Source organism: Eulemur rufifrons, chromosome 5 (genome assembly GCF_041146395.1).
Source record: "Eulemur rufifrons isolate Redbay chromosome 5, OSU_ERuf_1, whole genome shotgun sequence".
Taxonomy (NCBI): Eukaryota; Metazoa; Chordata; class Mammalia; order Primates; family Lemuridae; genus Eulemur; species Eulemur rufifrons.
In genome coordinates, this window is record NC_090987.1 from 56,791,520 (window position 1) to 56,818,976 (window position 27,457).

The following is a 27,457-nucleotide window of genomic DNA, read 5'->3' on the forward strand; positions in this document are numbered from 1 at the left end:
TAGGGTTAGGGTTTGGGGTTAAAGTAAGTGTTAGTGGTTAGGTTTAAGGATCAAAGGTTAGGGTTATTTTTAGCTGTAGTGTTAGGGTTAGGGATAAGGGATACCATTAGCATTAAGGGTCTTCCTTACTCTAGCGTTAAGGGCTAGGCTTAGAGTTAAAGGTGAAGGTTAGGGTCAGTGTTAAGAATTAGGGTGAGGGTTAACGGTTAGGGTAAAGGTTAAGCGTTAAGGTTAGGGATTAGTGATTAGGGTTTTTGGTTAGTGTTAGGGTTAGTGGTTAGGAGTTAGTGTTTTATGAAGGGGTATGGTTAGAATTAGGATTGGGATTAGAGTTAGGGTTAGGTATAGGGGTTAGGTTTAGGGGTTAGTTTTAGGGGAAAAGGATAGGATTAGGGTTATGGGTTGGGCTTACGTTTAGGGTTAAAGTTTACTGCTAGGGTTAGGGATAGGGTTCAGGGTTAGCTTTAGGCGTTCTGGTTAGGGTTAGGTGTTAGGTTAGTGTCAGGGTTAGGTCTAGTCGTGAGGGTAAGGTTTAGGGTTAGCTTAAGAGCCAGGGTTAGGTTTAATGGTTAGGATTAGCATTACGGTTAAGGGTTCGGGTAATGCGTAGGGGTTAGGGTGAAGGGTGAAGGGTTAGGGCTTTTGTTAGGCATAGCGTTGGGGTTAGAACTAAGGGTTCCTGTCAGTGTTAGGGTTGTAGGCAGCGTTACGGGTAGGCTTAGCTGTTGAGAATTAGGGTTAGGGATTAGGTGTTACACTTATGACTAGGAGATAGGGTTAGAATTATTGGATAGGGGATGTTCTCAGGGAATGTTTTATGTATTAACGTTAGGATAAGAGGTTAAAGTTAGGCTCACGGTGAGGTTTACGTGTTAAGGGGAGAAATAGGAACAGGGTTAGGTGCTATGTTCAGGGTTAGGGTTATCTGTTAAAGGTATTGTTTATGCTTAGCGCACGGGCCCTGTCTGCATGAAGCTGGGGGGAGGTTAGGGGGCTGGCATTGTCCCCGGGAACCCGCTGTATCGGACTCTGGGTATGGGCCCGTGGTTTTCATGCAGGACACAGTGGTAGAGCCTCCTTTCCCACATGGCATGGGAGGATTGCAGGCTTTCTAAACTCTAAGAAAGCAAGAAGTCTGAGAATTAGATTTAGGGTTAGGATTATGGTTTACGTTCAGGATCAAGTGTAGTGTTATGGTGACGGGATAGGGTTACAGATTAGGGTTACGGTTTAAGGTTACTCTTAGGTTTAACAGTTACAGTTCGTTTTAGTGTTGAGGTTTGCACATAGGGTTAAGATGAGGGGTTAGGGTTTGGTACATGGTTAGGGTTGTGTTAGGTTTAGGGTTGAAGATTAGGATTAGGGTTGGGATTAAAGGTTAGCATGAGAGTTAACGGTTAAGGTTAATGTTAAGGGTTAGAGTTAGGGTTTAGGTTCAGGGTTAAGCGTTAGGGTTAGTTTTAGGGTTAGAGTTATGTGTTAGGGTTTGTGTTAGAGGTTAGGGTTAGGTTTACTGTTCACGGTTAGGGTTACCTCTAGGGGTTAGCATTAGGGTTAGGGATTAGGTTTAGGGTAAGTGTTTAGAGTTAGTGTTGGGCTTTAGGCTCGGGGCTTAGGTTCAGGGTCAGGGGTTAGGGTTGGTGGTAGGGCTTAGCTTTAGTGGTCAGTTTAAGGGCACAGGACCTGGTTAATCTACGGTGAGAGGGGTGCGGTCGGAGTCACCACGAAAGCACAACATCATTCCCTGGGCCTTGGTAGAGGACCTATATGCAGGACTCAGGCGGAGCCTCATCTCACACATGGCATGGCTGTATTGTAGGCTTGCTTCACTCTGGAAATGGAATTAGTGTCAGAATTAGGGATAGGTTTGGGGTCAGGGGTTTCGAGTTAGGGATTAGGTTTCGAGTCAGGGTCAGGTGCTAGGGATTAGTGGTTAGGGTTAGAGTTAGTGTTAGGGGTTAGGTGTTAAGTCTGGCTTCGGGGGCCAGGATTTGGTTTAGGGTTGGGGTTAGTGTTAGGGTTAGGTGTTAGGGTTAAAGTTTAGGCTTAGAGTCAGGGTTAAGTGTTAGGGTGAGGCTTAACATTTAGGGTTAAGGTTAGGGGGTTAGGGATAGGGTTAGGGTTAAGGGTTAGTTTTATAGTTCAGGTTTAAGGTTAGGATCCGGGGTTAGGGTTAGTGTTAACTGTAGGTCAGTGTTGGGGTTAGATCTCTAGGCATTACGGTATAGGTTAGGGGTAGAGTTAAGTAGGGTTATGTTTAATGGTTAGGATTGGGATTAGCGTGAAGGGTTAGGGTTAAGGTTTAGGCGTTATGACTAAGTATCAATGGTTAGGGTTACTTTTAGGTGTAGGGTTAGGGTAAGTGTTTAGGGTTAGTGTTAGTGTTGTTGGTAGGATTAAGGTTAGGGTTGGTGTTTCAGAATTAGGGATTAGGTGTTACGGTTATGGCTAGGAGTTAGGGTTAGAATTACACTATAGGGCTTGTTCTCAGGGTGTCATGCATTATCGTTAATATAAGGGGTTAAAGTTAGGGTTACGGTGAGGTTTACGTGTTAAGGTGGACAGTAGGATCAGGGTCAGGTGTTATGTTTCGGGTTAGGGTTATGGGTGAGGGGTAGGGTTTGTGCTTAGGGCACAGGCCCTGTATGCACTAGGAGGCGAAGTTAGGGGTCTGTGATGGTCGCTGGGAACCCACTCTATCGTACGCAGTGTATGGGCCTCTGGGTTTCATGCAGGACACTGTGGCAGAGCGGGCTTTCATGCATGGCTTAGTAGGATTGTAGGCTTTCAAAACTCTGAGAAAGCAAGAAGTCTGAGAGTTAGATTTAGAGTTAGTATTATGGTACGGTTTAGGGATGAGGATTAGTGATAGGGTGAGGGCTTAGGGTTAGGGGTTAGGGTTAGGGTTAGGGTTGTTGGTAGGGTGAAGGTTAGGGTTGGCATTTGAGAATTAAGGATGAGGTGTTACGGTTATGGCTAGGGGTTAGGATTAGAATTATGGGATAGGGCTCCTTCTCAGTGTGTTATGCATTAACGTTAAGATAAGGGGATAAGTTAGGGTTACGGGGAGGTTTATGTTTTAAGGTGAGCAATAGGATCAGGGTCAGGTGCTATGTTCAGGGTGAGGGTTATCTGTTAGGGGTAGTGTTTATATTTAGCGTACACGCTCTGTCTGCACTGGGCGGGGGGCTGGGGTTACAGGGATGGGAATTCCCCGGGAACCCACTCTATCATACGCTAGGTATGGGCTCCTGGTTTCATGCAAGAGAGAGCTGCAGAGCCCCCTTTTACTCATGGCATGGGAGGATTTTAGGCTTTCTAAACTCTAAGAAAGCAAGAAGTCCGAGAATTAGATTTAGGGGTAGGATTATGATAATGTTTAGGGTTAGGGTTAGTGTTAAAGTGGGGTCTTAGGGTTAGGGGTTAGTGTTAGAGGTTAGTGTTAGGTTTAACAATTACAGTTAGGTTTATGGTTAAGTTTGAGGGTTAGGGTGAAGCTTTGGGTTTAGCGTTTGACACAGGGTTAGGCTTCAGTGTTAGCTTTATGGTTAAAGATTAGGATTAGGGTTAGTGTGAGGGTTAATGGTAAGGGTCAAGATTAAGGGTTAGGGTTGGGGTTAGGGTTAGGTTTAGGGTTAGGGGTTAGGGTTAGGCTTAGGGTTAAGGGATAGGATTAGGGTTAAGTGTTGGGCTTATGGTTAGGGTTAAAGTTTAGTGTTAGGGTTAATGTTTAGTGTTATGGTCCAGTTTAAGTGTTAGGGTGAGGGTTAACAGTTAGGATTAGGCTTAGGGATTAGGGATATAGTGAAGGATCAGTGTTAGGGTTAGGTTTAGGGTTCAGGGTTAGGGTTAGCTTTAGGGGTTATGGTTAGTGTTAGGTGTTAGGTTAGTGTCAGGGTTAGGTCTAGTCGTGAGGGTAAGGTTTAGGGTTAGCTTTAAGAGCTAGGGTTAGGTTTAATGGTTAGGATTAGGATTACGGTTAAGGGTTAGGGTAATGCGTAGGGATTAGGGTGACGGTGAAGGGTTAGGGCTTTTGTTAGGCATAGCGTTGGGGTTAGAACTAAGGGTTCCTGTCAGTGTTAGGGTTGTAGGCAGCGTTACGGTTAGGCTTAGCGGTTGAGAATTAGGGTTAGGGATTAGGTGTTACAGTTATGACTAGGAGATAGGGTTAGAATTATTGGATAGGGGATGTTCTCAGGGAATGGGTTATGCATTAACGTTAGGATAAGAGGTTAAAGTTAGGCTCACGGTGAGGTTTACGTGTTAAGGGGAGAAATAGGAACAGGGTTAGGTGCTATGTTCAGGGTTAGGGTTATCTGTTAAAGGTATTGTTTATGCTTAGCGCACGGGCCCTGCCTACATTAAGCTGGGGCGAGGTTAGGGGGCTGGGATTGTCACCGGGAACCCACTGTATCAGACTCTGGGTATGGGCCCGTGGTTTTCATGCAGGACACAGTGGTAGAGCCTCCTTTCCCACATGGCATGGGAGGATTGCAGGCTTTCTAAACTCTAAGAAAGCAAGAAGTCTGAGAATTAGATTTAGGGTTAGGATTATGGTTAGGGTTCAGGATGAAGTGTAGTGTTATGGTGAGGGGATAGGGTTACAGATTAGGGTTACGGTTTAAGGTTACTGTTAGGTTTAATGGTTACAGTTCGTTTTAGGGTTGAGGTTTGTGGATAGGGTTAAGATGAGGGGTTAGGGTTTGGTACAGGGTTAGGGTTGTGTTAGGTTTAGGGTTGAAGATTAGGATTAGGGTTAGGATTAAAGGTTAGCATGAGAGTTAATGGTTAAGGTTAAGGTTAAGGGATAGGGTTAGGGTTTAGGTTCAGGGTTAAGGGTTAGGGTTAGTTTTAGGGTTAGAGTTATGTGTTAGGATTTGTGTTAGAGTTTAGGGTTAGGTTTACTGTTCACGGTTAGGGTTACGTTTAGGGTTTAGCATTAGGGATAGGGATTAGGTTTAGGGTAAGTGTTTGGAGTTAGTGTTGGGCTTTAGGCTCGGGGCTTAGGTTCAGGGTCAGGGGTTAGGGTTGGTTGTAGGGCTTAGACTTAGCGGTCAGTTTAAGGGCACTGGACCTGGTTAATCTACGGTGACAGGGGTGTGGTCGGAGTCACCACGAAAGCACAACATCATTCCCTGGGCCTTGGGACAAAACCTACATGCAGGACTCAGGCGGAGCCTCATCTCACACATGGCATGGCTGTATTGTAGGCTTGCTTCACTCTGGGAATGGAAGTAGTGTGAGAATTAGGGTTGGGTTTGGGTTTAGGGGTTTCGAGTTAGGGGTTAGGTTTCGAGTCAGGGTCAGGTGCTAGGGATTAGTGGTTAGGGTTAGAGTTTGTGTTAGGGCTTAGGTGTTAAGTCTGGGTTAGGGGGCCAGGGTTAGGTTTAGGGTTGGGGTTAGCGTTAGGGTTAGGGGTTAGGGTTAAGGGATAGGGTTAGAGTGAGGGTTAATGTTAGGGTGAGGCTTAACAGTTAGGGTTAGGGTTAGGGGGTTAGGGATAGGGTTAGGGTTAAGGGTTAGGTTTATGGTTCAGCTTTAAGGTTAGGATTCGGGGTTAGGATTAGTTTTAACTGTAAGTCAGTGTTGGGGTTAGATATCTAGGCATTAGGGTAGAGGTTAGCGGTAGGGTTAAGTAGGGTTATGTTTAATGGTTAGGATTGGGATTAGCGTGAAGGGTTAGGGTTAAGGTTTAGGGGTTATGACTAAGGATCAATGGTTAGGGTTATTTTTAGGCGTAGGGTTAGGGTAAGGGTTTAGGGTTAGGGTTAGGGTTGTTGGTAGGGTGAAGGTAGGGTTGGCATTTTAGAATTAGGGATGAGGTGTTAGGGTTATGGCTGGGGATTAGATTTAGAATTATGGGATAGGGCTTCTTCTCAGGGTGTTATACATTAATGTTAAGATAAGGGGATAAGTTAGGGTTTCGGAGAGGTTTATGTTTTAAGGTGAGCAATAGGTTCAGGGTCAGGTTTTATATTGAGGGTGAGGGTTATCTGTTAGGGATAGTGTTTATACTTAGCGTACGGTCCCTGTCTGCACTGGGTGGGGGGCGGGGGTTAGAGGGATGGGATTGTCCCCGGGAACGCACTCTATCATACGCTGGGTATGGGCTCCTGGGTTTCATGCAGGACACAGTGGAAGAGCCCCCTTTTACTCATGACATGGGAGGATTGTAGGCTTTCTTAACTCTGAGAAAGCAAGAAGTCTGAGAATTAGATTTAGGGGTAGGATTATGGTAATGTTTAGAGAGGAAGATTAGTGTTAGGGTGGCCTCTGAGGGTTAGGGGTTAGCGTTAAAGGTTAGTGTTATTTTTAATAGTTACAGTTACGTTTACGGTTAAGTTTCAGGGTTAGGGTTAAGGTTTGGTTTTAGCGTTTGGCACAGGGTTAGGCTTCAGTGTTAGGTTTATGGTTAAAGATTAGGATTAGGGTTAGGGTTAAGGGTTAGTGTGAGGGTTAATGGTAAGGGTCAAGATTAAGTGTTACGGTTGGGGTTAGGGTTAGGAATAAAGCTTCGTGTAACGTTTAGGGTTAGAGTTAAGTGTTATGGTTATGGCTAGAGGTTAGGGTTAGGTTTAGGGTTCATGGTTAGGGTTACATTTAGGGGTTCGGATTACGGGTTAAGTTTAGGGTGAGTGTTTAGTGTTACTGTTGGGCGTTAGGATAAGGGCCGAGGTTTAGGGTTAGGATTTAGGTTTAGTGTTAGGGCTTAGATTTAGTGGTTAGTTTAAGGGCACATGCTCTGTTTAATCTATGGTGGGAAGGGTGCAGACTGGGTCGCCTCAACACCACACCATCGTTTCTGGGCCTCGGGCCCAGACCTACATGCAGGACTCAGGCAGAGCCTCTTCTCATTTGTGGCATGGCTCTATTGTAGGCTTGGTCAACTCTGAGAACGGAGGAAGTGTGAGAATTAGGGTTATGGTTAGGGTTATGTGTTTAGGGTTAGAGGTTAGGGTTTGAGTGAAGTTTAGCTGTTAGGAATTAGAAGTTAGGATTAGTGTGTCAGGGGTTAGGTGTTAGGTTTTTGTAAGGGGCTAGCGTTAGATTTAGGGTTAGGGTTAATGTTCGGGTGGGTTAGGGGTCAGCCTTAGGGTTAGGCTTATGAGATAGGATTAAGGTAAAGGGTGAAGGCTTAAGATTAGCAGTAAGGGTTAAGGTTAGGGTTAAGGGTTAGGGTTTCGGTCCAAGTTAAGGGTGAGAGTGAGGGTTAACAGTTGCGATTAGGGTAATGGTTTAGGGATAGTAATAGGTTTAAGGGATAGGGTTAGGGTTAGGTTTAGGGTTCGGGGTTAGGGTTAGCATTAGCGGTTAGGGTTAGGGTTAGGGGTTAGGGTTACAGTTAGGGTTAGGTCTAGGCATTATGGTAATGGTTCGTGTTAGGGTTAAGAATTAGGGTTAGGTTTAATTGTTAGGATTATGATCAGTGTAATGGTTAGGGTTAGGGTTAGTGGTTAGAGTTAGGGTTAGTGTTAGGGTTGTTTGTAGGGTGAAGGTAATGTTTAACAGTTGAGAATTAAGGTTAGGGATTAGGTGTTACGGTTATGCTAGGAGTTAGGCTTAGAATTAAGGGATAGGGTTTGTTCTTAGGGTAAGTGTTATTCAATAACATTAGGATAGGGGGTTAAAGTTAGGGTTACAGTGAGGTTTACGTGTTAAGGTGAACAATAACATCAGGGTTAGGTGTTATGTTCAGGGTTAGGGTTATGGGTGAGGTGCAGGGTTTTTGCTTAGGGCATAGGCCCTGTCAGCACTAGCAGGGGGAGTTAGGGGGCCGTGATTGTCCCCAGGAAACCACTCTATTGTACACAGAGTATGGGCTCCTGGGTTTCATGCAGGACACTGTGGTAGAGCCAGCTTTCACGCATGGCTTTGGAGAATTGTAGGCTTTTAAAACTCTGAGATAGCAAGAAGTCTGAGAATTAGATTTAGGGTTGGGATTATGGTTAGAGTTAGGAATGAAGATTAGTCAGGGAGAGGGCTTAGGGTTAGGGCTTAAGCTTCGAGTGAGGATTAGGGGTTAGGGAGTAGGTGTTGGGTTTAGTGATAGGGTTAGGGTTTAGGGGTTAGGGTTGGGTTAGGGGCTAGGGTTAGATTTATGGTGGGGTTATGGTTAGCATTAGGGGTTAGGGTTAGGGTTAAGGGATAGGATAAGGGTTAAGCGTTAAGGCTTAGGGTTAGCGTTAAGTGTTAGGTTTAGTTTTAAGGGTTAGGGTTACAGTTCGAGTTAAGGGTTAGTGTGGGGTTAACAGTTAGGGCTAGGCTTATGGCTTAAGGATAGAGTTAGGTTTAAGGCTTAGGATTAGGGTTCAGTGTTAGGGTTAGCATTAGGGATTAGGGTTAGGGTTAGGGGTTACGTTTACTCTTAGGGTTAGGTCTAGGCGTTAGGGTACGTGTTAGTGTTAGGCTTAAGAGTTAGGGTTAGGTTTAATTGTTAGGATTAGGATCAAGGTTAAGGGTTAGGGTTAAGGTTAGGGGTTAGGGTTAAGTGTCAAGTGTTACGGTTATTTTTAGGTGTACGGTTAGGGTTAGCGGTTAGGGTTAGGGTTAGTGTTAGGGTTGTTTGTAGGGGTAAGGTAATGTTTAGCAGTTTTGAATTAGCCTTAGGGATTAGGTGTTATAATTGTGGCTAGGAGTTAGGGTTAGAATTAAGGGATAGGGGTTGTTCTTAGGGTAAGTCTTATGCATTAACGTTAGGATAACGGGTTCAAGTTAGAGTTATGGTGAGGTTGATGTGTTAAGGTGAGCAATAGTATCAGGGTGAGCTGTGATGTTCAGGGTTAGGGTTATGGGTGAGGGGTAGTGTTTATGCTTATATCACGAGCCCTCCCTGCTCTAGGAGGGGGCTTAGGGGGCTGGGATAGATGCCAGAAGCCACTCTATCATATGCTGGGTATGGGCCCCCTGGTTTCATGCCGGACACAGTGGCCGAGCCTCCTTCTACACATGGCATGGGAGGATTGTAGGCTTTGTAAACTCTGAGAAAGCAAGAAGTCTGAGAATTAAATTTAGGGCTAGGATTAGGGTTAGGGTTAGCAATATAGGTTACTGTTATGGTGAGGGCTTAGGGTTAGGGGTTTCGGTTAGGGTCAGGGTTAAAGGTTAGTGTTAGGTTTAACAGTTACAGTTAGGTTTAGGGTTAAGCTTTAAGGTTTACGGTTAGGGTTAAGATTAGGGGTTAGGTTTTGGTACAGGGTAAGGGTTAAGTGCTAGGGTTAGGGTTAAAGATTAGGATTAGGGTTAGGGTTAAGGTTTAGTGTGAGGGTTAACGGTTAGGGTTAAGGTTAAGTGTTAGGGTTATGGGTTAGGGTTAGGGTTAAGTGTTCATGTTAGGTTTAGGGTTAGAGTTAAGTATTATGGTTAGGGTTAGGGGTTTGGGTTAGGTTTAGGGTTCATGGTTAAGGTTACATTTAGGGGTTAGGTTTAGGGTAAGCGTTTAGTGTTAGTGTTGGGCATTAGGGTCAGGGCTTAGGTTTAGGCTTAGGGGTTAGGGTCAGTGTTTGGGCTTTGATTTAGCGGTTAGTTTAAGGGTACAGGACCTGTGTAATCTATGGTGAGAAGGGTGCAGAATGTTTCCATGCGACACCACACCATCGGATCCTGGGCCTTTGGCCCAGACCTACTTGCAGGACTCATGCAGAAACTCTACTCACGCATTGCATGGTTGTATTTTAAGCTTGGTTAACTCTGAGAATGGAAGTAGTGTGAGAAATAGGGTTATGGTTAGGGTTAAGGGTTTGGTGTTAGGGGTTAGGGTTCAAGTGAGGTTTAGTGGTTAGGGACTAGGATTTAGGGTTAGTGTTAGGGTTAGGGGTTAGGGGTTAGGGGTTAGTTTTGCGTTAGGGGCTAGGGTTAGATTTATGGTTGGGGTTAGTGTTAGGGTTAGGATTAGGCATCAGGGTTAGTGTTAGGGTTAAAGGATAGGATTGGGGTTAAGTGTTAAGGCTTAGGGTTTGTGTTAAGTGTTAGGGTTGGGGTTTAGGCTTAGGGTTACGGTTCGAGTTAAGCTCTAGGGTGAGGGTTAAAGATTAGGCTTAGGATTATTGGTTAGGGATAGAGTTATGTTTAAGGGTTAGGGATAGGGTTAGGTTTAGGGTTCAGTGTTAGGGTTAGCATTAGGGGTTAGGGTTAGGGGTTAGGCGTAGTGATGTATTAAGGGCTATGGTTAGAATTAGGATTGGGGTTAGTGTTAGGTTTAGGGTTAGGGGTTAGGTTTAGGGTTAAGGGATAGGATTATGGTTAAGGGTTGGGCGTAGGTTTAGGGTTAAAATTTAGTGTTAGGGTTAAGATTTAGTGTTAGGGTCCGGTTTAAGGGTTAGGGTGAGGGTTAACGGTTAGGGTTAGGGTTAGGGGTTAGGGATATAGTTAGTATTAAGTGTTAGGGTTAGGTTTAGGGTTCAGGGTTAGGGTTAGCTTTAGGGGTTATGATTAGGGTTAGGTGTTAGTTTAGTGTTAGTGTTAGGTCTAGGCGTCAGGGTAAGGTTTAGGGTTAGGGTTAAGAGCTAAATTTGGGTTTAGTGGTTAGGATTAGGATTAGGGTTAGGAGTTAGGGTAAAGGGTCAAGGGTTAGCATTATTTTTAGCCATAGCTTTGGCGTTAGGAGTAAGGGTTAGGTTCAGTGTTAGGGTAACAGTAGGTTACCATAACAGTAACTACGTAGGGTAACAGTTAGTGTTAGTGGTTTAGAATTAGGGTTAGGGATTAGTTGTTACAGTTATGACTAGGAGATAGGGTTAGAATTATGGGATAGGGGTTATTCTCAGGGTAAGTGTTATGCATTAACGTTAGGATAAGAGGTTAAAGTTCAGGTTACAGTGAGGTTTACATTCTAAGGTGAGCAATAGAATCAGGGTTAAACGTTATTTTCAGGGTTAGAGTTTTGGGTGAGGTGTAGAGTTTATGCTTAGGACACCGGCCTTGTCTGCATTAGGCGGGGGGCGGGAGTTAGGGGGCTGGGATTGTCACCAGGAACCCACTCTATCGTACTCTGGTTATGGGCCCCAGCGGTTCATTCAGGACACAGTGGAAGAGCCTCCTTTCACGCATGGAATGGGAGGATTGTAGGCTTTCTAAACTCTAAGAAAGCAAGAAGACTGAGAATTAGATTTAGGGTTAGGGTTAGGGTTCGGGTTAAGGATCAAGGTTAGTGTTAGGGTGAAGGCTTAGAGTTAGGGGTTACGGGTAGCATTACAGGTTACTCTTAGTTTTAACCGTTACAGTTAGGTTCAGGGTTAAGGTTTACGGTTAGGTTTAAGGTTAGGGTTTAGGGTTTGGTACAGGATTAGGGTTAAATATTAGGTTTAGGGTTAAAGATTACGATTAAGGTTAGGTTTAAAGGTTAGTGTGAGGGTTAACAGTCAGGGTTAAAGTTAAGAGTTAGGGTTAGGGTTAGTGTTAGGATTAAGGGTTCATGTTAGGTTTAGGGTTAGAGTTAAGTGCTATGGTTAGCGCTCGAGGTTAGGGTTAGGTTTAGGGTTCACAGTTAGGGTTATGTTTAGGGGTTAGCATTAGGGTTAGGGATTAGCTTTAGGGTAAGAGTTTAGAGTTAGTGTTGGGCTTTAGGCTCAGGGCTTAGGTTTAGGGTCAGAGGTTAGGGTTGATGTTAGGGCTTAGATTTAGCGGTTAGTTTAAGGGCACAGGACCTGTTTATTCTACAGTGAGAGGGGTTAGGGTTAGGGTTAGGGTTGGCGTAAGGGTTACGGTTAGATTTAACCTTGGGGTTAGTGTTAGGGTTAGGGGTTAAAAACACCTACAGCCAGCCCTAACCCGATTTCTCACACTTCTTCCATTCTCAGAGTTAACCAAGCCTATAATACAGCCATGTCATGTGTGAGAAGAGGCTCCACCTGAGCCCTGTATGTAGGTCTTGGCCCAAGGCCCAGCGTATGGTGGTGTCGTGTCGCAGCGACCCTGTGCACCACTCTCACCATAGATTAAACAGGTCCTGTGCCCTTAAACTAACCGCTAAATCTCAGCCCGAACACTAATCCTAACCCCTAACCCGAAAAGTTATCCTTAACCCTAACTGTTAACACTCAAACTAACCCTTAACTCTAACCCTAGTCATGATCTTTAACCCTAACCCTAACACTTAACCCTAACCCTGTACCAAACCGTAACCCCTAAGCTTAACCCTAACCCTAAACCTAAACCCTAAGTCTAACTGTAACTGTTAAACCTAACAGTAACTTTTAACCCTAAAACTAACCCTATCCCCTTACCCGAAGCCCTCACCCTAAGATTAAACTTCATCCCTAACCATAACGATAATCCTAACCCTAAATCTAATTCTCAGACTTCTTACTTTCTTAGAGATTGGAAAGCTTACAATCCTCCTTTACCATGCGTGAAATCAGGCTCTGCCAGAGTGTCCTACAAGAAACCCATGGGCCCATACCCTGCATACGATAGAGTGGGTTTCTGGTGACAATCGCATCCCCCTCAATCCCACTCCTAGGGCAGACAGGGCCCATACCCTAAGCAAAACCCTACCCCTCACTCATAATTCTAACCCTGATCCTATTGCTCACCTTAACACATAAACCTCACCGTAAACCTAACTTTAACCACTTATCCTAACATTAATGCATAACACTTATGCTAAGAACAACCCCTATCACTTAATACTAACCCAAACTCCTAGCCATAACAGTAACCCCGAATCCCTAACCCTAATTCTAACCACTAAACATTACCTTAACCCTACAAACAACCCTAATACTAACCCTAACCTTAAACGCTAACCCTAACCTTATCCCTAAACATAACCTTAAAAGTTTACCCTAAACCCTAACCCTATCCCCTAACCCTAAGCCTAACCCTTAATTCTGATCCTAATCCTAACAATTAAACCTAACCCTAACACTAACCCTTACCTTAATGCCTAGACCTAATCTTAGCAGTAAAACTACCTCTAACCCTAACCCTAGACCTTAATCCTAACACTATCCCTAACTTATAACCCTAACTGTTAACCCTCATCCTAACCCTTAACTCGGACCATAACCCTAACCCTTAACCCTAACCCATCCCTTAATGCTAACCCTAAGCCTTAACCCTTAACCCTAATCCTATCCCTTAACCCTAACCCTAACCCCTAACCCTAACCCTACCCCAACCCTAAATCTAACCCTAGTCCCTAACCCAACCCTAACCGTTAACCCCTAATGCTAACATTAACCCTAACCCCTAATCCCTAACCCCTAACCCTCACTCGAACACTAACCCCTAACCCCAAACACCTAACCCTAATCATAACCATAATTCTCACACTTCCTCCATTCTCAGAGTTAGCCAAGCCTACAATAAAACCATGCCATGCGTGAGAAGAGGCTCTGCCTGAGACCTACATGTAGGTCTGGGCCCAAGGCCTAGGGTACGATGGTGTGGTGTGGCGATGACCCATTCCGCACACTTCTCACCATAGATTACACAGGTCCTGTGCCCTTAAAATAACCTCTAAATCTAAGCCCTAACACTAACTATAACACTAACCCCTAACCCTAAACTTAAGCCCTGACCCTAACGCCCAACACTAACATTAAACCCTTACCCTATTCCTAACCCATAACCCTACTGCCTAAACGTAACCCTAACGATGAACCCTACCCCTAACCCTAACCCCAAACCCTAAGCCCTCACCCTAACACTAATCTTCATCCCTAAACCGTGCCGTAATCCTAACCCGAAATCTAATTCTCAGAGTTTTGAAAGCCTACAATCCTACTAAGCCATGCATGAAAGCCCGCTCTACCACAGTGTCCTGCATGAAACCCAGAGGCCCATACACTGCGTACTAAAGAATGGGTTCCCAGGGATCATCACAGATCCCTAACTTCACCTCCTAGTGCATACAGGGCCCGTGCCCTAAGGATAAACCCTACCCTTCACCCATAACCCTAACCCAGAACATAACACCTAACCCTGATCCTACTGCTCACCTTAACAGGTAAAGCTCACCGTAACCCTAACTTTAAGCCCTTATCTTAACGTTAATGCATGACACCCTGAGAACAAGACCTATACCGTAATTCTAACCCTAACTCCTAGCCATAACCATAACACCTAATCCCTAATTGTGAAACGCCAACCCTAATCTTAACCCTCCGAACAACACTAACAATAACCCTAACCCCTTACGCTAACCCTACACATAAAAATAACCCTAACCGTTGATCCTTAGTCATAACCCCTAACCTTAACCCTAACTCTTCACGCTAATCCCAATCCTAACCATTAAACATAACCCTAACTCTTAACCCTAACCCTAACCTTTACCCTAATGCCTAGAGTTCTAAACCCAACACTGACCTACAGTTAACACTGACGCTAACCCCCTAATGCTAACCTTAAACCTGAACCATAGCCTTGACCCTTAACCCTAAACCTATCCTTAACCCCCTAATCCTAACTGTTAACCCTGACCATAACCCTTAACCCTGACCCTAACCCTAAACCTGAACCCTAACCCTAAGCCTAACCCTTAACCCTAACCCTATCCCTTAACCCTAACGCCTAAACCTAACGCTAACTACAAACCTAAACCTTACCCTGGCCCCCTAACCAGACTTAACACATAACTCGTAACACTAACTCTAACCCTAATCACTAATCCCTACCACTTAACCCTGACTCGAAACCGAACCCCTAACTCGAAACCCCTAACCCCAACCCTAACCCTAATTCTCACACTACTTCCATTCCCAGAGTGAAGCAAGCCTACAATACAGCCATGCCATGTGTGAGATGAGGCTCCGCCTGAGTCCTGCATGTAGGTCTTGTCCCAGGGCCCAGGGAATGATGTTGTACTTTCGTGGTGACTCCGACCGCACCCCTCTCACCGTAGATTAACCAGGTCCTGTGCCCTTAAACTGACCGCTAAATCTAAGCCCTACCACCAGCCCTAACCCCTGACCCTGAACCTAAGCTGCGAGCCTAAAGCCCAACACTAACTCTAAACCCTTACCCTAAACTTAATCCCTAACCCTAATGCTAACTGATAAAAGTAACCCTATCCGTGAACAGTAAACCTAACCCTAACCTCTAACACAAACCATAACACATAACTCTAACCCTAAAACTAAACCTAACCCTTAACCCTAAACCTAAACCCTAACCCTAACTCTTAACCTTAACCCTAACCGTTAACTCTCACACTAACCTTTAATCCTAACCCTAATCCTAATCTTCAACCCTAAACCTAACATTTAACCCTAACCCTGTACCTAACCCTAACCCTATACCAAACACTAACCCCTCATATTAACCCTAACTGTAAACCTCAACCCTAAACTGAACTGTAACCATTAAACCTAAGAGTAACATTTAACCCTAACCCTAATCCCTAACCCTAAGCCCTCACCCTAGCACTAAACTTCATCCTTAACCCTAACCATAATCCTAACCCTAAATCTCATTCTCAGACTTCTTGCTTTCTTAGAGTTTAGGAAGCCTGCAATCCTCCCATGCCATGCGTGAAAGGAGGCTCTACCATTGTGTCCTGCATGAAACCCACGGGCCCATAACCAGAGTACGATACAGTGGGATCCTGGTGACAATCCCAGCCCCCTAACCTCCCCCCGCCCTTTCCTAAGGCAGACATAGCCCGTGCGCTAAGCATAAACAATACATGTAACAGATATCCCTCACCCTGAACATAACACCTAACCCTGTTCCTATTTCTCCCCTTAACACGTAAAACTGAACGTGAGCCTAACTTTAACCTCTTATCCTAACGTTAATGCATAACCCATTCCCTGAGAACAACCCCTATCCCATAATTCTAACCCTATCTCCTAGTTAAAACTGTAACACCTAATCCCTAACCCTAATTCTAAACCACTAACCCTAACCGGAACCCTGCCTACAACCCTAACACTGACAGTAACCCTTACTTCTAATCCCAACGCTATGCCTAACAGAAACCCTTAACCCTTGACCCTAACCCCTAAGCCTTACCCTAACCCTTAAACCTAATCCTAATCTTAACCATGAAACCTAACCCTAGCTCTTAAAGCTAACCCTAAACCTTACCCTCACGACTAGACCCAACCCTGACAGTAACCTAACACCTAAACGTAACCCCTAAAGCTAACCCTAACCCTGAACCCTAAACCTAACCCTAACACTGAACCCTCACTATATCCCCAACCTCTAAGCCTAATCCTAACCGTTAACCCTCACCCTAACACTTACAGTGGACCATAACACTAAACATTAACCCTAATACTAAAATTTAACCCTAACCCTGAGCCCAACCCTTAACCCTATTCCTATCCTTTTACCCTAACCCTAACCCTAACACTAACCCCAATCCTAATTCTAACCATAACCTTTCATAAAACACTAACTCCTAACCCTAACACTTACGAAATACCCTAATCGCTAATCCCTAACACTAACGCTTAACCTTTACCGTAACCGTTAACACTCACCCTAACCCTTAACACTGACCCTAACCTTAACCTTTAATCTAAGCCTAACCCTTAACCCTAACAGTAAGGAAAACCCTTATGCCAATCTTATCCTTTATCCCTAACCTTAACACTACAGCTAAACATAACCCTAACCTTTGATACTTAAACCTTTTCCCTAACACTTACTTTTACCCCAAACCCTAACTCTAATCCTAAGCATTAAACCTAACCCTATCTCTTAATCCTTACTCTAACGCCTAGATCTAACCCTAAATGTAACCTACCACCTAATCCTAACCTTAAGCCCTAATGCTAATTCTAACCCTGAACCCTAAACCTACCCGTAACCCTTAACACTAACCCGATCCGTAAACCTTAACCCCGACCCTAACCATTACCCGCACCCAAACATTTAACCCTGACCCTAACCCTAATCCTTAATGATAACCCTAACACTAAACACTAACCCTAAGCCCAACACTTAACCCTAATCCTATCCCTTAACCCTAAGCCTAACCCTAACACCTAACCCTAAACCTAAGCCTAACCCCAACCTGAACCATTAATCTTGACCCTTACCATTAACCCTCACACTAACACTAATCCTAATCTTTAACCATAAAGCTAACACTGAAGCCTACCCCTGTGCCAAACGCTAAACCCAAACCTTAACCCTAACCCTGAAACTTAACCGTAAACCTAACTGTAACTGTTAAACCTAACACTAACTTTTAACCCCAACCCCTAACCTAAGACCCCACCCTGACACTAATCTTCATCCCTAAACATTACCATAATCCTACCCCTAAATCTAATTCTCAGACTTCTTGCTTTCTCAGAGTTTAGAAAGCCTACAATCCTCCCATGCCATGAGTAAAAGGGGGCTCTGCCACTGTGTCCTGCATGAAACCCAGGAGCCCATAACCAGCGTACGATAGAGTGGGTTCTCGGCGACAATCCCATCCCCCTAACCCCCGCCCCCCGCCCAGTGCAGAAGGAGCCCGTACGCTAAGTATAAACACTACCCCTAACAGATAACCCTCACCCTGAACATAATACCTAGCCCTGATCCTATTGCTCAGCTTAAAACATAAACCTCTCCGTAACCCTAACTTAGCCCCTTAACTTAACGTGAATGCATAACACCTTGAGAAGAAGCCCTATCCTATAATTCTAATCCTAAACCATAGTCATAACCGTAAAACCTCATCCCTAATTCTAAAACGTCAACCCTAACCTTCACCCTACCAACAACCCTAAACCTAACCCTAACCCCTAACCCTAAGCCCTCTCCCTAACACTAATCTTCATCCCTAAACCGTGCCGTAATCCTAACCCAAAATCTAATTCTCAGACTTCTTGCTTTCTCAGAGTTTTGAAAGCCTACAATCCTACTAAGCCATGCATGAAAGCCGGCTCTGCCACAGGGTCCTGCATGAAACCCAGAGGCCCATACACTGCGTACGATAGAGTGGGTTCCCAGCGACCATCACAGATCCCTAACTTCGCCTCCTAGTGCATACAGGGCCTGTGCCCTAAGCATAAACCCTACCCCTCACCCATAACCCTAACCCAGAACATAACACCTAACCCTGATCCTACTGCTCACCTTAACAGGTAAAGCTCACCGTAACCCTAACTTTAACCCCTTATATTAAGGTAAATGCATGACACCCTAGAACAAGCCCTATACCGTAATTCTAAGCCTAACTCCTAGCCATAACCATAACACCTAATCCCTAATTGTGAAACGCCAACCCTAACCTTAACGCTACGAACAACACTAACGCTAACCCTAACCGCTTATGCTAAACCTATGCCCAAAAATAACACTAACCGTTGATCCTTAGTCATAACCCCTAACCATAACCCTAACCCTTAACCCTAATCCCAATCCTAACCATTAAACATAACCCTAACAATTAACCCTAACCCTAACCTTTACCCTAATGCCTAGAGATCTAACCCCAACACTGAACTACAGGTAACACTAACGCTAACCCCCTAATGCTAACCTTAAACCTGAACCATACACCTGACCCGTAACCCTAAACCTATCCCTAATCCCGTAACCCTAACCCTAACTCTTCACCCTCACCCTAACCCTTAACCCTGACCCTAAACCTAAACCTGAACCCGAAACCTAAGCCTACCCCTTAACCCTAACCCTATCCCTTAACCCTAAACCCTAACCCTAACGCTAACTCCAAACCCAAAACTTACCATGGCCTCCTAAAGCAGACTTAACACTTAACCCGTAACACTAACTCTAACCCTAACCACTAATCCCTACCACCTAACCCTGAGTCAAAACCTAACCCCTAACTTGCAACCCCTAACCCCAACCCTAACCCTAATTCTCACACTACTTCCATTCCCAGAGTGAAGCAAGCCTAAAATACAGCCATGCCATGTGTGAGATGAGGCTCCGCCTGAGTCCTGCATGTAGGTCTTGTCCCAGGGCCCAGGGAATGATGTTGTGCTTTGTGGTGACTCCGAACAGACCCCTCTCACCATAGATTAAACAGCTCCTGTGCCCTTAAACTGACCGCTAAATCTAAGCCCTACCACCAACTCTAACCCCTGACCCTAAACCTAAGCCCCGAGCCTATAGACGAACACTAACACTAAACCCTTACCCTAAACCTAATCCATAACCCTAATGCTAACCCCTAAACGTAACCCTAACCATGAACAGTAAACCAAACCCTAACCTCTAACACAAACCCTAACACATAACTCGAACCCTAAAACTAACCCTAACCCTTAACCCTAAACCTAAACCCTAACCCTAACTCTTAACCTTAACCCTAACCGTTAACTCTCACGCTAACCTTTAATCCTAACTCTAATCCTAATCTTCAACCCTAATTCTAACACTTAACCCTAACCCTGTACCTAACCCTAACCCTATACCAACCCTAACCCCTCATCTTAACCCTAACCGTAAACCTCAACCCTAAACCGAACTCTAACTGTTAAACCTAAGAGTAACCTTTAACCCTAACCCTAATCCCTAACCCTAAGCCCTCACCCTAACACTAAACTTCATCCTGAACCCTAACCATAATCCTAACCCTAAATCTAATTCTCAGACTTCTTGCTTTCTTAGAGTTTAGAAAGCCTGCAATCCTCCCATGCCATGCGTGAAAGGAGGCTCTACCACGGTGTCCTGCATGAAACCCATGGGCCCATACCCAGAGGACGATACAGTGGGATCCTGGTGACAATCCCAGCCCCCGAACCTCCTCCCCCGCCTAATGCAGACAGGGCCCGTGCGCTAAGCATAAACAATACATGTAACAGATATCCCTCACCCTGAACATAACACCCAACCCTGTTCCTATTTCTCCCCTTAACACATAAAACTGACCGTGAGCCTAACTTTAACCTCTTATCCTAACGTTAGTGCATAACCCATTCCCTGAGAACAACCCCTATCCACTAATTCTCACCCTATCTCCTATTCATCACTGGAACACCTAATCCCTAACCCTAATTCTAAACCGCTAACCCTAACCGTAACCCTGCCTACAACCCTAACACTGACAGTAACCCTTACTTCTAACCCCAACGCTATGCCTAACAAAAACCCTTAACCCTTCACCCTAACCCCTAAGCCTTACCCTAACCTTTAACCTTAATCCTAATCCTAACCATTAAACCTAACCCTAGCTCTTAAAGCTAACCCTAAACCTTACCCTCACGACTAGACCTAACCCTGACACTAACCTAACATCTAACCCTAACCATAACCCCTAAAGCTAACCCTAACCCTGAACCCTAAACCTAACCTTAACACTGAACCCTCACTATATCCCCAACATCTAAGCCTAATCCTAACCGTTAACCCTCACCCTAACACTTAAACTGGACCAGAACACTAAACATTAACCCGAACACTAAACTTTAACACTAAATCTGAGCCCAACCCTTAACCCTAATCCTATCCTTTTACCCTAAACCTAACCCCTAAACCTAACCCTAACACTAACCCCAATCCTAATTCTAACCATACCCCTTCATAAAACACTAACTCCTAACCCTAACACTTACCAAAAACCCTAATCGCTAATCCCTAACACTAACGCTTAACCTTTACCGTAACCGTTAACCCTCACCATAACCCTTAACACTAAACTTAACCTTTAATCTAAGCGTGACCCTTAACCATAAAAGTAAGGAAAACCCTTACGCCAATCTTATCCCTTATCCCTAACCCTACAACTAAACATAACCCTAACCTTTGATTCTTAAACCTAACCCCTAACACTTACTTTAACCCAAAACCCTAACCCTAATCCTAAGCATTAAACCTAACCCTATCTCTTAACCCTTACTCTAACGCCTAGATCTAAACCTAAATGTAACCTACCACCTAATCCTAACCTTAAGCCCTAATGCTAACTCTAACCCTGAACCCTAAACCTACCCGTAACCCTTAACACTAACCCGATCCGTAAACCTTAACCCAGACCCTAACCATTACCCGCACCCAAACATTTAACCCTGACCCTAACCCTAATCCTTAACGATAACCCTAACACTAAACCCTAACCCTAAGCCCAACACTTAACCCTAATCCTATCCCTTAACCCTAAGCCTAACCCTAACCCCTAACCCTAAACCTAAGCCTAACCCCAACCTGAACCATTAATCTTGACCCTTACCATTAACCCTCACACTAACACTAATCCTAATCTTTAACCATAAAGCTAACATTGAAGTCTTCCCCTGTGCCAAATGCTAAACCCAAACCTTAACCCTAACCCTGAAACTTAACCATAAACCTAACTGTAACTGTTAAACCTAACACTAACCTTTAACCCCAACCCCTAACCCAAGACACCACCCTGACACTAATCTTCATCCCTAAACATTACCAGAATCCTACCCCTAAATCTAATTCTCAGACTTCTTGCTTTCTCAGAGTTTAGAAAGCCTACAATCCTCCCATGCCATGAGTAAAAGGGGGCTCTGCCACTGTGTCCTGCATGAAACCCAGGAGCCCATATCCAGCGTATGATAGAGTGGGTTCCCGGGGACAATACCATCCCCCTAAACCCCGCCCACCTCCCAGTGCAGACAGGGCCCGTATGCTAAGTATAAACACTACCCCTAACAAATAACCCTCACCCTGAACATAACACCTAACCCTGATCCTATTGCTCACCTTAAAACATAAACCTCCCCGTAACCCTAACTTAGCCCCTTAACTTAACGTGAATGCAAAACACCTTGAGAAGAAGCCCTATCCCATAATTCTAATCCTAAACCATAGTCATAACCGTAACACCTCATCCCTAATTCTAAAACATCAACCCTAACCTTCACCCTACCAACAACCCTAAACCTAACCCTAACCCCTAACCCTAAGCCCTCACCCTAACACTAATCTTCATCCCTAAACCGTGCCGTAATCCTAACCCCATATCTAATTCTCAGACTTCTTGCTTTCTCAGAGTTTTGAAAGCCTACAATCCTACTAAGCCATGCATGAAAGCCGGCTCTGCCACAGGGTCCTGCATGAAACCCAGAGGCCCATACACTGCGAACGATAGAGTGGGTTCCCAGCGACCATCACAGATCCCTAACTTCGCCTCCTAGTGCATACAGGGCCCGTGCCCTAAGGATAAGCCCTACCCCTCACCCATAACCCTAACCCAGAACATAACACCTAACCCTGATCCTACTGCTCACCTTAACAGGTAAAGCTCACCGTAACCCTAACTTTAAGCCCTTATCTTAACGTTAATGCATGACACCCTGAGAACAAGCCCTATACCGTAATTCTAACCCTAACTCCTAGCTATAAACATAACACCTAATCCCTAATTCTGAAACGCCAACCCTAACCTTAACCCGACCAACAACACTAACACTAACTCTAACCCCTTACCCTAACCCTACGCCTAAAAATAACCCTAACCGTTGATCCTTAGTCATAACCCATAACCTTAACCTTAACCCTTAAGCCTAATCCCAATCCTAACCTTTAAACATAACCCTAACTCTTAACCCTAACCCTAACCTTTACCCTAATGCCTAGAGATCTAAACCCAACACTGATCTACAGTTACACAAACCCTACCCTCTAATGCTAACCTTAAACCTGAACCATAAACCTAACCCTTAACCCTAACCCTATCCCTAACCCCCTTACTCTAACTCTAACTGTTAACCCTCACCCTAACCCTCAACCCTGACCCTAAACTTAAACCTTAATCCTAACCATGCGTGAGATGAGTCTCTGCCTTTGTCCTGCGTGACAGTTGAAGCCCAACACCCAGGGTACGATGAAGTGGGGACCCAGCCTTGCTCCACATCCACAGTGCCCCGTACATTAGACAGGGCCCGTGCCCTAACACATACCGATAAACGTAAGCCCTAACCCTATCTCTAAACCAAACCCTTAGTAAGCCCTGAATCTAACTCCTAACAGTAACCCTAATCCCTGACCCTTACTCTTGCCTCTCACCCTAAACCTAAACCCAACCACTAAACATAATCCTAATCTCTAACCCTAACAGTAATCCTAACCCTAATTCTAACCTAAAACCCTAACCCCTAAACCTAATCCTAGTCCCTAACACCTAACCTTACCCTAAACCCAATTCCAATTCTCAGACTTCTTCAATTCAAAAACTTAAAAAAGCCTACAATCCACCAATGCCGTGTCTGAGATGAGGGTCCGCCCCTATGTCCTGCATGACAGGCAGGCGCCAATGCCCAGGGTACTATGGAGTGGGGTCCGGGGGTCTGGAGGCTTGCTAAACTCCAGTTTGGAAGAATTGCTATAGTCATATATAGGGATGCTTACATTTACTGATAGAAAGCAACTATTGGTGTGTGATTTGTAGGCTTGCCTTACTCTAGTTTGGATGAAGAAGCTGAATCATATATAGGAATATTAGCTTTGAGTTAGAGGAAGCATCTATGGGGGTGCTTTTTTGGCTTGTTAAACTCTGGTTTGGAAGAAGTTCGAGAGTCTTATATAGGAACGATATCATTCATTCAGAGAAAGCAATTATAGGGAGTTGGTTTGTAGGCTTGCTAAGCTCTAGTTTGGAGGAAGGCGAGAGTCATATATAGGAACGCTTACATTCACATAAAGCGTCTACGGGGGGACGGTTTCTAGGCTTCCTAAACTCTAGCTTGGAAAAAGAGGACAGTTATGTATAGGAACTCTCGGCGGGGGATTTGTGGCATTGCTAAAATCTTAGATTGGAAAAGTTGCGAGAGTCATACATAGGAATGTTAACATTCACTCAATGAAAGCAACTATAAGTGGTGCTTTCCAGGCTGGCTACACTCTAATTTGGAAAAAGTGCGACAGTCATATATAGGAAGGCTTATATTCACTCAGACAAAGCAATTATGTGTAGGTGTATAGTAGGCATGCTAACTCTAGTTTGGAAAATTTCGAGAGCCATGTATAGGAAAGCTTACAGTAACTTAGAGAAAGCAACGAACGGGGGTGGAGTGTAGGCTTGCTAAACTCTAGTTTGGAGGAAGTGCCATAGTCCTATATAGGAACGCTTAAATTCGTTCAGAGAAAACAGCTGTCGGGGATTGGTTTGTAGACATAACTCAAGTTTGGAAGAAGTGCGAGAGACATATATAGGAATGTTTACATTGACTCAAAGAAAGCAACTATGGGGGAGTGTTATTTTGGCATGCCAGATGCTAGTTAGGAAGAAGTACAAGACTCATATATAGGAACGCTTACATTCACACACCGAGAGCAACTACGGAGTAGTGTCAGGTAGACATGTTAAAGTCTAGCTTGGGAGAAGTTCCAGAGTCCTATATAGGAAAGGTAACAGCCACTTTGAAAAAGCAAGTCTTGGCGGGTGGTTTGTAGGCCTGCAAAACCCTGTTTTGGTTGAAGTGTGAGAGTCATATATGAGAACGCTTACATTCCCTCAGAGAAAGCAACGATGGGGTTGTTTGTAGGCTTACTAAACTGCAGTTTGGAAGAAGCACGAGAATCACATATAGGAACACATACATTTTGACGCACTGAAAGTAACTATGGGGTGGTGTTTTATAGGCATGCTAAACTCTAGTTTGGACGAAGTTTGAGAATCACATATAAGAAAGCTTACAGTCACTTAGGGAAAGCAAATCTCTGGGTGTGGAAAGTAGGCCTGCTAAACTCTATTTTGGTTTAAGAGTGAGAGTCATATATGGGAAGGCTTACATTCCCTCAGAGAAAGCAACGACGACGTGGTGGTTTGTAGGCATACTAAACTCTAGTTTGGAAGAAGTGGGAGAATGATATATGGGAACGCTTACATTCACGTAGAGAAAGCAATTATGGGGTGGCGTTTTTGTAGCCATGCTAATCTCTAGTTTGGAAGAAGTTAAGGAGTAATATATAGGAAAGGTTACAGTCATAGAAACCAACTCTTGGGGGATGTTTTGTACACCTGCAAAACTCCAGTTTGGAAGAAGGGGGAGAGTCATATTGGGGACCGCGTGCATTCACTCAGAGAAATCAACGATGGGATTGTGATTTGTAGGCATAGTCAACTCTAGTTTGGAAGAAGTACGAGAATCGTATATAGGAACGCTTACCTTCACACAGAGAAAGCAACTATGGAGTGATGTTTGTATGCCTACTAAAATATAGTTTGGAGGAAGTTCGAGAGTCATATCTGGGAAGCTTACAGTCACTTAGAGAAAGCAATTCTCGGGGGTGTTTCGTAGGCCTGCTAAACTCTATTTTCAATGAAGTGTTAGAATAATATATGGGAACTCAGTGAAAGCAACGTCGTGGTTGTGGTTCCTAGGCATACTAACCTGTAATTTGGAAGAAGCAAGAGAATCACATGTAGAGCCGCTTACATTCCGGCACCGAAAACAACTATGGGGTGGTGTTTTGTAGGCTTGCAAAACTCTAGTTTGGACGAAGTTTGAGAGTCATATATAGGAAAGTTTACAGTCACGTAGAGAAAACAACTCTCTGGGTGTGGAATGTAGGCCTGCTAAACTCTATTTTGGTTGAAGTGTGAGAGTCATATATGGGAACGCTTACATTCACTCAGAGAAAACAACGTTTGGGTGGTGGTTTGTAGGGCATACTAAACTGTAGTTTGGAAGAAGTACGAGAGTCCTATATAGGAACACTTACATTCACGCAGAGAAAGCACTTATGGCGTCAGGTTTTGTAGGCATGCTAAACTGCAGTTTGGAAGAAGTTGGAGAACCTTATACAGGAATGATTACCATCACCTAGGGAAAGCAACTCTCGGGAGATTGTTTGTACACATGCTAAACTCTAATTTGGATGAAGTGTGAGAGTCAAACATGGGACCGCTTACATTCCCTCAGAGAAACAACATTGGGCTGGTTTTTGTAGGCATACTAAATAGTTTGGAAGAAGTACGAGAATGATATTTGGGAACGTTTACATTCACCCAGAGAAAGCAACTACGGGATGGTGTTTTGTAAGCATGCTATAGTTTGGAAGAAGTTCTAAACCTGAACAGTCACTTAGAGAAAGCAACTCTTGGTGGGTGATTTTTAGGTCTGCTAAATTGTATTTTGAAAGAAGTACCAGAGTCATATATACTAATGCTTACATTCATGCAAAGAAAAAACTATGGGGTGATGTTTTGTGGGCGTGTTAACCTGTAGTTTGGAAGAAGTTGGAGAGTCTTATTTAGGAAAGCTTACAGTCACCTAGAGAAAGCAACTCTCGGGAGATCCTTTCTTGGCCTGCTAAACTCTACTTTGCATCAATTGTGAGAGTCAAACATGGGAATGCTTTCATTCATTCAGAGAACGCAACGTTTGGGTGGTGGTTTGTAGGCATTCTAAACTGTATTTTGGAGGAAGTACGAGAGTCATATATCTGAACGCTTACATTCAGGCAGAGAAAGCCACTCTGGGGTCGTATTTTGTTGGCATGCTAAACTGTGGTTTGGAAGAAGTTCGAGCGTCTTATATAGGAAAGATTACAGTGACACAGAGAAAACAACTCTCGGAAGTTTATTGGTAGGCCTGCTAAACTCTAATTTGGATGAAATGTGAGAACGCTTGCATTCATTCACTCAGAGAAAGAAACATTATCGTGATGGTTTGAAGGCATAATAACTGTAGTTGGGAAGAAGTAGGAGAGTCATATATATGAACGGTTACATTCACGCAGAGAAAGCAACTGTGGGGTGGCGCAGGTATGCATGTTAATCTGTAGTTTGGAGGAAGTGCGAGAGTCATATCTGGGGAAAATTACAGTCACTTAGAGAAAGGAACCATCTTGGGCTGGTTTGTAGATCTGCTAAATTCTATTTTGGAAACAGAGTGTGAGTCATATATGGGAACGCTTATGTTCACTCAGAGAAAGCAACCACGGTGTGGTGTTTTGTTGGCATGGTGTAGTTTGAAAGAAGTTGGAGATTCTTATATAGGAAAGTTTACAGTCACCTAGAGAAAGCAACTCACGGGGCGTGGTTTGTAGGCCTGCTAAACTCTAATTTAGATGAAGTGAGAGAGGCATATATATGAACGCTTATATTGATGCAGAGAAAGTAACTATGGGGTGGTGTTTTGTAGGCATGCTAAAACATAATTTGAAAGAAGTTCGAAAGCAGACAGTCACTTAGAGAAAGCAACTCTCGGCGGTTCATTTTTCGGTCTGCTAAATTGTATTTTGAAAGAAGTACCAGAGTCATATATACAAACGCTTACATTCATGCAGAGAAAGCAACTGTGGGGTGGTGTTTTCTAGGCATGCTAAACTCTAGTTTGGACGAAGTTTGAGAATCACATATAAGAAAGCTTAGAGTCACTTAGCGAAAGCAAATCTCTGGTGTGGAATGTAGGCGTGCTAAACTCTATTTTGGTTTCAGAGTGAGAGTCATATATGGGAAGGCTTACATTCACTCAGAGAAAGCAACGATGATGTGGTGGTTTGTAGGCATACTAAACTCTAGTTTGGAAGAAGTAGGAGAATGATATATGGGAACACTTACATTCATGCAGAGAAAGCAATTATGGGGTGGATTTTTTGTAGCCATGCTAATCTCTATTTTGCA